Source organism: Capsicum annuum, chromosome 3 (genome assembly GCF_002878395.1).
Source record: "Capsicum annuum cultivar UCD-10X-F1 chromosome 3, UCD10Xv1.1, whole genome shotgun sequence".
In the NCBI taxonomy this organism is placed as follows: domain Eukaryota; kingdom Viridiplantae; phylum Streptophyta; class Magnoliopsida; order Solanales; family Solanaceae; genus Capsicum; species Capsicum annuum.
In genome coordinates, this window is record NC_061113.1 from 262,612,198 (window position 1) to 262,624,621 (window position 12,424).

A 12,424-nucleotide genomic window follows, 5' to 3' on the forward strand; every position below is an offset into this window, starting at 1 on the left:
TTTTTCTATACAAAGTAAACTTACTAAATAATATATATATATATATATATATATATATATATTCTTAGATTAGTTAGTAAGTATTATTATTATTTTTTATGGAGTGTTAATTTAAGACGGAAGGAACAGTTTCACATCATATTTATAATTACAAAGACAATATGACTGTAGCTAATATATATTTGTAATTTGAAGTCGTGCAATAATCATATCTATAATGTCAACACTTGCATGATAAAAGAAAACATTTAAGAACTTTATATATTTCAAATTCAAAACTAAAATATTGATTCAAAAGTTATAATTTTTTCATTCAAAATAAACCTAATTCCGATTCAAATATGTTCCTTCAATTTAAATTCAAATACATCACATTTTAATCAATTAAATGTCATAAATTTTTGTTGCTTGTGATATTTTTATAGTTTAAACTTTTCAAGAACATCTTCAAGTGTGTTTTCTTACTCTATTTGATTTATCAAAATAACTCGAACAAAATAAATTAAAAATAAGGCAAGGTGTGTTCTTTTCTCTTTAATTTAAGTTAAAGAATAATTTGTCAATCCAAAAAATAAATAATTTAATATTTATAATTGTCAATGTGTATAAGAAAAATTAAATATAAACATCATGAAACAAAGTACCATAAAAGGAATAACAATAATAATATGAAAGACACTACTTGAAAAAATATTTTTAAATAATTTAGTGAAATAGATAAGTGAAAACATCCATATCAACTGCAAATCCCTCAATATCAACTGCAAATCCATCAATATCTAATAACAACGATTTTAATGTCCCATCGATATAGCAACAACTTCTTTTTAATTGCAACTACAAAAAATCAATATTTATAAGTAAAAAGTTCATTTAAAAATTATCTAAAATATATCTATAAATTAAATAAATGGTATCCTAGGCTTACAAGTGTAATTACTTGAAAATTCCATTTTTTAAAATAAAAAATAAAAATTCAATTTAAATTTTTACCTTTAGCACTAAATTTTTTGAATTTGAAAATTTAAAATTATATATGAATATTTTGAGGAGGAAAAAAACATAAACGAGAATTAGGAGAAAGTGTATATGTGGTGAAACGGCAATGGATTCAAACCACATTTCCGAACAAGGAAAGTGCAAAAATGTTGTTGTAATTATATACTCACCTAAAAAAATAATTAAGCATTATTCATCATAATAACTAACAGCCAAAATGTTCTTCTAGACCTTTATACTATGTCCGTTTTGTAAATTGGATACTTCTATTTACATGTTTGTTATCTGGACCCTTAAACCTACTAAAAAATAATATTTTAAACCCCTTGACCGTTGACTTTGCCTATGTGACATTAAATGTTGATTATGACAAGGAGAGTGTAGTCACGCGTCCAGGGGTGCAAGTGAGAGTCAATTTTTGACCAATTTTATATTAAAATAATTAAAAAAATAAAAATAATATTAAAATTTTAAAAATAAAAAATAGCCCTTTTTCCATCCATCATTTTTTATTAAAAAATATTTTTCAAAACTTAAAAATAAAAATAAAAACCCTCCTTCCCCAAACCCCTCTCCGTCCAGCCCCCACCCCACGCCTCAGCCTCCTCCCTCAACCCCTTCCCTCGTCCAACCACCTCCACCCCACCCCCTCACCCCCGTCCAGCCATGGCTACCATGGCATCACCATTAACATCCCCCACCTCAACAATAACATCAACAAATTCCTCTCCATCAATCCCTCTTCTACAAACCTCAAATTCCTTCTTCAATCCCATACCTTGATAATCACAACAGGCCACACTAATAACATTTACATAGCAGCAAAACTCATCTCTCTTTACGCTTTCACCACTGAACAACATCTCATTTCTTCGAAAAAAACATTCAATTTTACCACTTTGTTAATTAAGTTCTTTTTATCTGCCTCGATACTGACTTTACAAGCTGCATTTTATGTCTTTTTACAAAATAAGATTTTTCTTATAGTAGTGTATTCAATAAAAAATTACTATAACTTTTTCTCTCTCTTTCTTTTTTGGTTGCCAGAAGAATGATGATATCTTTTTAAATTTTTCGCGTAACGCGCGGGCACTAATACTAGTTATAACTAAAAAGCTTAATTCGGTGCACTAAAACTACCGCTATGTGCAGTGTCCGGGAAAGAATCCCACCACAAGGGTGTATTGTATGCAGCCTTACCTTACATTTCTGTCAGAGACTGTTTCCAAGGCTCGAACTCGTGACCTCCTGTGCAACAACTTTACCAGTAACTATACACCATTAATACAAATATTATGATAAAATTTGAACTATTTTATAAGAAAGTGTAATGTCCATCATATATGGATAAGTAAAAGTGAACGAATGAAGTATTTAAAGGGATTATTCGATCATGGGTTATTAATTAAATAAAATTAATAACACGAAATTATTAGTTGTAGTTACATTTAACAAGCGTCGCTGTTTAATTAATTAGCAATTTATGTCATTTTCAAATTCCTTAACATTTATTAGAATTTAATTTGACGGAGATTTTTTTCTTTGTTTAATCTGAATAAGGTGAAAATTAGAAGAAAGGATTATAGTCAGAGTCGAACTCGATCTCATGCGGATATACAAGGCAACAGGTTTAACACTGATTAATTAAGTTACTACTTCCTCTGTCCCAAATAATGTGTCGCCATTTGACCGGACACGATATTTAAAAAATAAGTATTTACTTTGTTAAAGTTACAAAACTACCTTTTTTTTTTTAAAGAAAAGAGTAATAATATTTAAAATCAAGTGAGACCACTTTTAATTAAAAAGACAAATAAAAAAAGGAGTAATAGTATGTAAAATCAAGTGGGACCACTAAAGGTAAAATTATAATTGTGTCTTTAAAAACTTACCAAATAAGAAAAATGATATTTTTTTTTTAGGACGGATCAAAAAGAAAATGACGATACATAATTTGGGACGGAGGGAGTACTATTAAATTCTCTTGCTAGCGGTGCGGTTTCTAATAAAAGAAGTCGCTTTAATTTACACTTTTTGTTAGCTTTGATTTAGATTAACATAGACAAGTTTTTTCGCATAGATCATAATAGTTCTCGACCTCGTGAGGTATCCAAAGTGTGTTTGAATGTTATATAATCTTTGATAATGTGATGAAATGAACCCGAACATAACTCAAAATATTATCTAAGATCATTTAAGGAAGAAACAATGAATTCATCTCGGTCTCAGCCACCGATCGATCGATGTGGAACCACTAATTCACACCCGTGCACCCCAGGCCATGAAGAACTGGATGTGGCCAACTCTTATACTATGATTAAGAAAATAGTTTAGACCTAGCTTAACTCAAAATAACCAGAAATATAGACACCTGAAATTACTGAAACAAACTTTTACTAGTCAATGATTTGATGATTAAAAAAAAATAATATCATTAATGCACATGCATACAGTAGTAATATTCGTTGAAAAATGAGAAATCTCCTCAATATGTGGCAAAAAATCCACAAAAAATTACGATTTGCATGCGTCAACCTTGAGGTTGGTATATATATGTATATGATACTAATGTTGTTGCTTGCATGAAAACGTAATCTCATAAATATTTGCATATCGTATCGTGCCATCACTTAATTGTCGACAAAGCTAGGGGGTGGGGGTGTTTCTTCGAAAGAGCTACAAAGGCTTCTAATAAATTCTAATGACAACAACTTCTTCTGGTCAACCCAAAAAAGTTTATAATATATGATCAGGTCAACTAATGGGTCAGTTGAAAAAATAATTGATTGATTGATACACAAAAGTCAATTGTCGTTAATTAATAATTAGGTGTATTTGCAATAAGAGGAGAAATCAAAGTAAATTAAAACTTCTTTGTTTACTTCTTCTATATATGCACTTTATAATTAATACGACTACATGAGAGTAGATATCTAAAAATAATCATCACTGTTAAAGATTGTGATGAATTAATAAGATTTTATTTTAATTATGGTCTTAGGTTCGAGCTTTTAATAACAGGGAGCCGTCTCCTCTTTTTAGTTGGACTTATACAACATGATTCTAAATTAGTTATAAAAGTTTAAAGTTAATATCAAACATCGAATGTATAGAAGAAAAATAAAACTGAATATTTCCTTCAAATTCACCTACCAGCACTTTTGACAATTGTATCCAACTTTTTCAAAAATAGACCTGCCAGTCTATCGTAGAACATTTGAAAGTTTTTTTCTAGCTAGTTCATAGTTAATAATTTAACTAATTAATAAGGCGGTAGAAAAGTAGTATTAATTGTCATTTATTTATACAGTCTGAAAATGATCAACTACAGCTAGCTAATAATTAAATAAAGTATACTTTGAGAGGAAAACGCTCTCATGAATAGGTACCGCACTAGCTATTAACGTAATGATAAAAGGTTGAGCACATGACTTGTGATGTAACTAGTGGTCTTTTTTAAAACAATATTCTCATTCAGTATTAAAAAGCCAAAAAAAAAAAAAAAAAAAAAAAAAAGAACTGGATAATGGGTAGTCGTCATATGATATGGTGGAGGAATTTTGTTTATATTATTGATATCGTGGAACAAAAGTTTAGAGTACTGTTTCTTATAATGTCACACTCTTGACCAATACAGATACTGAATTGCTTTGGATTTTTAATTATATTAATTAATAGTATAATGATTTACTAAGGAGTGCTATGTACAACTCCGCACCCTCTACAATTGGTATTAGAGTTATGTGTCATTTAATTATTCACGAGTAGATATGTATTAATTATGAGAAATGTTAATATAATTATTAATTATGAGCTATTGTTATCTTTTTAACTATGTTATTAAGCTTTTAAAGAAATTAAAAGAATTCTAAATAATAATTATTCAGAATATAAGAAACTAAGTAAAACAAAAGAAGACCCTCATAGGTTGGTTTACTTAATTACTTTGATATCTAGTATTGAGACAAAATTAATAATTCATTTAAAATCTAGAAGAATGAGATACACACCACCTAACTATGATAAAATCAGATTTAGAGATCCACCAAAATATTATAACTATTAATGAATAATATAGACCAATCCCAAAAATATAACGAACTAAAAAAAATATTATCTGGGAAATGAAGAGAATTAAAAATAAGAAAAGAAAGACTACAATATAACATAATTGTTGGAGTATGTCAAAAATCAATAAAAGCACAAAAAGAAGAAATATCATATTTGAAATCACAAATAGATAGTTTAGAATACATATATCAACATGAACTATATACTATCAAGTAGATAAAATTAACAAAAAAAAATTTATAATAGATGAAAAAACATATGAAAATCATGAAGGATTAAAAATAAGAATAGTATTTTCTAATCTGGGAAGACGATACAAGAAAATAGATGAACATTTATACTTAATGCTAGAAAAAAGAAGAACTAAAATTAGAAGATAAATCAACAACCATGGTAAGAATAGCAAAAGAAAAAGAAGAAATAGACAGGAAAAAAGGAATAGATAAAATAAAACAACAGACTACAAAAGAAATACGAAAAATAGAAGAAACTAAAAATAATAGAATTGGTGAATTAGAAAAAAAAACTACAAATGCTAAAAGATCTATATGAAAAAAGACAGAAAAAAAAGAAAAAAAAAGATAAAGAACAAAAATTATTAGTTGAGATAAATTAATTTAAAGAAAAATAAGAAGAAAGAAATAAAGAATTAGAAACTAATGAAATAGAAATAAATACAATAGATGCTGAAGAAACAAATAATTATGATTCGAAAAATAGTGAAACATATACAGAAATCTTAACAAATATAGAAAAACTAGAAATAAATTAAAAACAAAAAATAATTAATAAAGAGAACTTAGAAAATACAAACACGAAAATAAACACTCTTGATAAAAAGGACGATGAAAAATAATACCTAGTACATCAGAAATAAGAAAACTTACATATTATTATAAAGATAAGTTTAAAAAATATAACCTAAAGGATGAATACAAAAAATGGACACCAAAATAAATAATTAATAAAAACTATAATTTCTTAGACTTAGACTGTGTAATTGATGTAGATTAAATAATACAATTATGGATATGATATATAAAAAAATAATTATTAGACAATAATATAATGCAACAGATACACCAGAATATGTAGAAAGAACACTAATAGGAACAATAAAATTATGATTTTTAAATTTAACTGAAGAAAGTAAAAAGGTATTAAGGCTGATAACAAAGACAGAAGGAACAACAGTAATTAAACTAACACTTATAGACATATTGAAAAAAATATGAAATAGTTATAAGAGATGAATTTAGCAGTATGACAACAGAAGAAGAAAAACAAAACAAAGAAAAAGATACAAATAGGAATTTAACGTTAAAACTAGCAATATGTAATATGTGTTATATAGATGAATATATGTGTGCATTTAAAGAATACTACTACAGGGGAGCATACAATACCGAAGAAAGTAAAGAAGTAAGAAGATTATATTTTAGTAAATTACCTGAACCATTTAGTTCAAAATTATAAAGAGTTGGGATGAAGCAAGAATAGTAGATACCCTAGGAGCAAGAATAAAATTTCTACAACAATGGTATAGAAATCAATGTGAAAAGTACAGAAAAGAAATAAAAATGAAAAAAACATTAATAAGGAATTTAGCATGTTGTAAGGATAAAATAGCACCTCAATTTGAATGTGAAGAAAAATATAATAAGAAAAAGAAAAAGATGTAAGAAATATAAGAAGTATAGGAAGTCAAAATATAAGAATAAGAAACTAAGAAAAAAATATTATGTAAAAAATTATAAATATAAAAGACCATATAGAAAAAAAAAATCTATAAAAAAATGTACTTGTTATAATTGTGAAAAACTAAGATATTTAGCTAGAGATTGTAAAATGCCTAAAGACCCCAAAAAGAAACAAATATCAGTAATAAAGATAGAAAATGCAGAATATATACAAATAGATTATATAGATTACGAATTAGAAAGTGAAGATAGTATATATGAAATTTCAGAAAATGAAACAGATAATGAAATAGATAGTAAATTAGATTAATCAAATGACTGAAGAAGATATAAAAATAATAACATAGGAAAAATATTTAAATGAAGAAGGAACAGATTAGAAAATAATATTTGATAATAATATATTTGAAGAAATAAAAGGAAAAGAATTAGATCTAATTGTAGAAAACATATTTAAAATACAAACAATAAAAAATATATTTAGTAGACGAAAAGAAGAATATTACGTAGTAAGCCAAAAAGAACATGTAATAGACTGTAGCTATGCAAAAGGTAGAGCTAGTATACAACTGGTAACAAGAAGAATAATAAATAAAGAAATAAACAATATAAAAAGTAAAGACCCAATAAAATACGTACACCTTGGAGGAACGAAAATATTAATAAAAGCGTATTTTAGATAAGAAATAGATACACCAATAGAATTATAAAAACTATAGAAAAAAGTGTAATAACTGCTATAAGAGAAAATTTAATATACCAAAAATTTAAAATTATAGTAAGTGCAAACTACTCAGTAGCAATAACAAATAAAAACATAGATAAATCATTAGTATTATATTGGAAAATATCAGGAATAGAACTAACCCCAGGAAATAAAATATTTACAGCAAGATGTAAAAATCTATATGTATTAACAACAAAACATAAAATAACGGAAAAAATAAAATTAATAAAATACAAATAGAAAGTCCTTTTGAACAATTTGTAAACACAATTGATAACAATGATTATACTTACAAAGACATAAATATAAAAGAAGATTTAGAAATAATAAATGATAGAATAAGTTCAACGAAAATAATAGCTTTTGAAAAATCAAAATCATCAGGATCATTGAAAAGAACAAATTATGAAATAACTTCAACAGTTAATTTAACTCAATATTATATAAATGGAACAATAAATGAAAAGGAATATTCAATATTCCTAAATACAGGACAAAAAGAAAACCATATAGCAAAATACCTAGTGAAAAATGAAGAAAAAAAATCTAATAGTAATATATGCTCTGACCTATCAAGAAGTTTAACAACTATTAAAGATACAACTGAAAATGAAATAATAATAGGAGTTAGAAAAATAAAATTAGAATTTGAAATAAAGAAAGATATGCAAAAAACAGATATAATATTAGGGATAAAATGGTTAGAACAAGTAAATCCTACATTATAGAACATACAAAATTAACCATAACCTACAATAAGGAAAATTATTAATAAAGAGAGCTTAAAAACGAAAATCTATGTACTTATCAAAATAATAGTAGAAGGATATTATAATAGATACTATACACCTATGATAGATACAGGAGCAGAAGCCAACTTATGTAGATATAATTATTTACCAGAAGACAAATGGGATAAGCTAAAAACACCAATAGTAATCAAAAGATTTAATAATGAAGGAAGCTTAATTACCTATAAAGCTAGAAATATAAAAATACAAGTATGAGATAAGATATTAACAATAGAAGAGATCTATAAATATGAATTAACACCAAAAGATATACTTTTAGGAATGTCATTTCTAAATAAACTATACCCACATATAATAACTAAAACATACTGGTGGTTTACAACACCATGTAAACAAAGGGTAAGAGCAAGAAGAGTTATTAATAAAATAAGAATTAAAGCTGATTGGATAAAAGGAAGTGAAAAAATCACACAAAAATTAGAAAATATAAAAAATACCGTAGACTCAATAGAACTAGTTATATTTTCAATAAATAAAGAAGAAATAACTATATTTTCAATAGATAAGGTAGAAATAATAAAGAAAAAAGTAAGACAATTATACAGTGAAGATCTATTAAAAGGATGGGAAAAACATAAAACTATTGTAAAAATTGAGCTAATTGATAAAAATAGTATAATAACCCAAAAACCATTAACCTATAACTTTGATGATTTAAATGAATTCGAAATGCATATAGATGAATTATTAGAAAAACAATACATACAAAAAAGTAATAGTAAACACAATAGCCCAGTATTTATAGTAAATAAATACAGTGAACAAAAAAGAAGAAAAAATAGAATGATTATTGATTATAGAAACCAATAACCATTCTACTTTTTCTATATATGTTTCACTATTTTTCGAATCATAATTATCTGTTTCTTCAGCATCTATTGTATTTATTTCTATTTCAATAGTTTCTAATTCTTTATTTCTTTCTTCTAATTTTTCTTTAAATTGATTTATCTCAGCTAATAATTTTTGTTCTTTATCTTCTTCTTTTTTTTCTTTCTGTTTTTTTTTCACACAAATCTTTTAGCATTTGTAGTTCTTTTTCTAATTCAACAATCCTATTATTTTTAGTTTCTTTTATTTATCATATTTCTTCTATAGTTTGTTGTTTTATTTTATCTATTTCTTTTTTCCTGTCTATTTCTTCATTTTCTTTTGCTATTCTTCCCATGGTTGTTAATTTATCTTCTAATTTTAGTTGTTTTTTCTAGCATTAAGTATAAATGTTCACCTATTTTCTTGTATCGTCTTCTCAGATTAGAAAATACTATTCTTATTTTTAATCCTTCGTGATTTTCATATGTTTTTTTATCTATTATAAATTTTTCTTTGTTCATTTTATCTACTTGATAGCGTATAGAGCATGTTGATATATGTATTCTAGACTATCTATTTGTGATTCTAAATATGATATTTCTTTGTTTTGTGCTTTTAGTGATTTTTGACATACTTCAACAATTATGTTATATTGTAATCCTTCTTTTTCTTATCTTTAATTCTTTTCGTTTCCCAGATAATATTTGTTTTAGTTCTTTAAATTTTTGAAATTGGTCTATATTATTCATTAATATTTATAATACTTTGGTGGATCTCTAAATCTGATTTTATCATAGTTAGGTGGTGTGTATCTAATTCTTCTACATTTTAAATGAATTGTTAATTTTGCCCCAATACTAGATATCAAAGTAATTAAGTAAGCTAACCTACGAGGGTCTTCTTTTGTTTTATTTAGTTTCTTATATTCTGAATAATTACTATTTAGAATTCTTTAACTTCTTTAAAAGTCTGTGTATTTTTAAATGGTCTTCTCATAGTTAATAGCATAGTCAACAAGATAACAATAGCTCATAATTAATAATTAAATTAATATTTATCACAATTAACACATATCTACTCATGAATAATTATATGACACGTAGCTCTGATACCAATTGGTAAGACATTTCATTCATAAAATTCAAAACGCGTATACTATTCTATATTGTTCCTACTATACATTTGTCATATTTACAAAAGTAAAAAAGACTAAAGTAACTTTACAAAAAGAAAAAATCTTAAAGCTATCCTACAAAAAATAAAATTACTATTGATTTTTTGACCAAAAAAGTCAAAAAGACTAGTAAAAGCTAATAAAGAAGACAAGCTATTAAAGTTATGAAAGCAACATATGAATTATTAGATAACTTTGTGACATGTGAAATATTAGGTGATACGTAAATTATTATGTAAGCATTTATTAGCTTTTACTAACCTTTTTGACCTTTTTGGCCAAAAAACCATTATTAGTTTTGTTTTTTGTTGCATAGTTTTAAGATTTTTCTTTTTGTAAAGTTACTTTAGTCGCGGATAACTTATGTTTGTTGAAAATGCTATGTCATAGCATTCCTTAGTTATTTTTTAACCTTATTAATTCTTCTATATTATTTTTAAGGTATACTATATTCTCCATATTTCTGATTTTTATGTAGTCAAGTAGATTCTTTTTCATAAGTGTTTCTATTAATTTTATTTGCTCCATATCTTTTCTCCAATATTCTAAGTATTCGTAGTTTAGCATTTTATCCTATAGTAGTTGTAATTTTACAAATTTCTATGTAATAACTTATTCTAATCGTGCTATATTGAATATATAATTCTATGTTATCTATGTGATCCATTAACATTTGTTGTTCATGTATAGTATTATATTAACTCTCATTTGTATCTCCTTTTTCTAAGGTTAGTTTTATTCTAAGTAATCTTCTTCTAATTGTCTTTTTTCTCTTTTAAGCTGATTCCTGTAATTAATTTCTTCATATAGCCAATTTTGTTTTTTCTGTAACTCTTCTAATATATTCTAACATTTTTAATCTGTATAATATCCATCTGAATAATAACTATCTAGGTATGAATAGTAGCTATCGTCATTTAAGTGTATTCGTTCTAATTCATCTTCTATCCAATTTTCATCTTCAATATCAAATACCTTTTCCCATGTAATTTTCTTTATATCTACTATCTATATATCATTAAGTACATAAAAAACAAGTATCTTAAATTCATCTATCATTTCATCAGGTAAATAATTATTCATTTTTCATATGATGTTATTTTTTAAAATATTTCCTCCAATCATATACATAACAAAATATAATCATCTTAGATCAATATATACTAGATTATTCTTAAATAACGTGTTCTTCGGTCACTATTAGCATGGTAATCTGGATACTTTTTCCCTAAACAGCACCTCTACTTTGGTTACTCCCCTATCACGGCTTCTTTGCCTCACCGGTTTCACCTTTAGGATGGCATAGTTCTATGAATTTTTCTCCTTTTTCACTTTGCTAATAAACTTTTTAACATGTTATTCTTCGAATAATTCTACTGGTTTCTATAATCAATAACCATTCTACCTTTTCCACTTTTTTGTTCACTGTATTTATTTACTATAAATGTTGGGCTATTATGTTTACTATTATTTTTTTGTATGTATTATTTTTTCTAATAATTCATCTATATGCATTTCGAATTCTTTTAAGTCATCAAAGTTATAGGTTAGTGGTTTTTAGGTTATTATACTATTTTTATCTATTAGCTCAATTTTTACAATAATTTTATGTTTTTCCCATCCTTTTAACTTTAGAAAAAGGAGATACAAATGAGAGTTTATATAATACTATACATGAACAACAAATGTTAATGGATCACATAGATAACATAGAATTACATATCCAGTATAACACGATTAGAATAAGTTATTACACATAAATTTGTAAAATTACAACTACTATAAGATAGAATGATAAACTACGAATACTTAGAATAATGGAGAAAAGATATGGAGCAAATAAGATAAATAGAAACACTTATGAAAAAGAATCTACTTGACTACATAAACACTAGAAATATGGAGAATATAGTATACCTTAAAAATAATATAGAAGAATTAATAAGGTTAAAACAAATAACTAAGGAATGCTATGATATAGCACTTTCAACAAACATAAGTTATCCGCCTCCGCACCCCTACAAAATTAATAAGGTTAAAACAAATAACAAAGAAATGCTATGACATAGCATTTTCAACAAACATAAGTTATCCGCCTTCGCATCCCCTACAATTGGTATCAGAACTA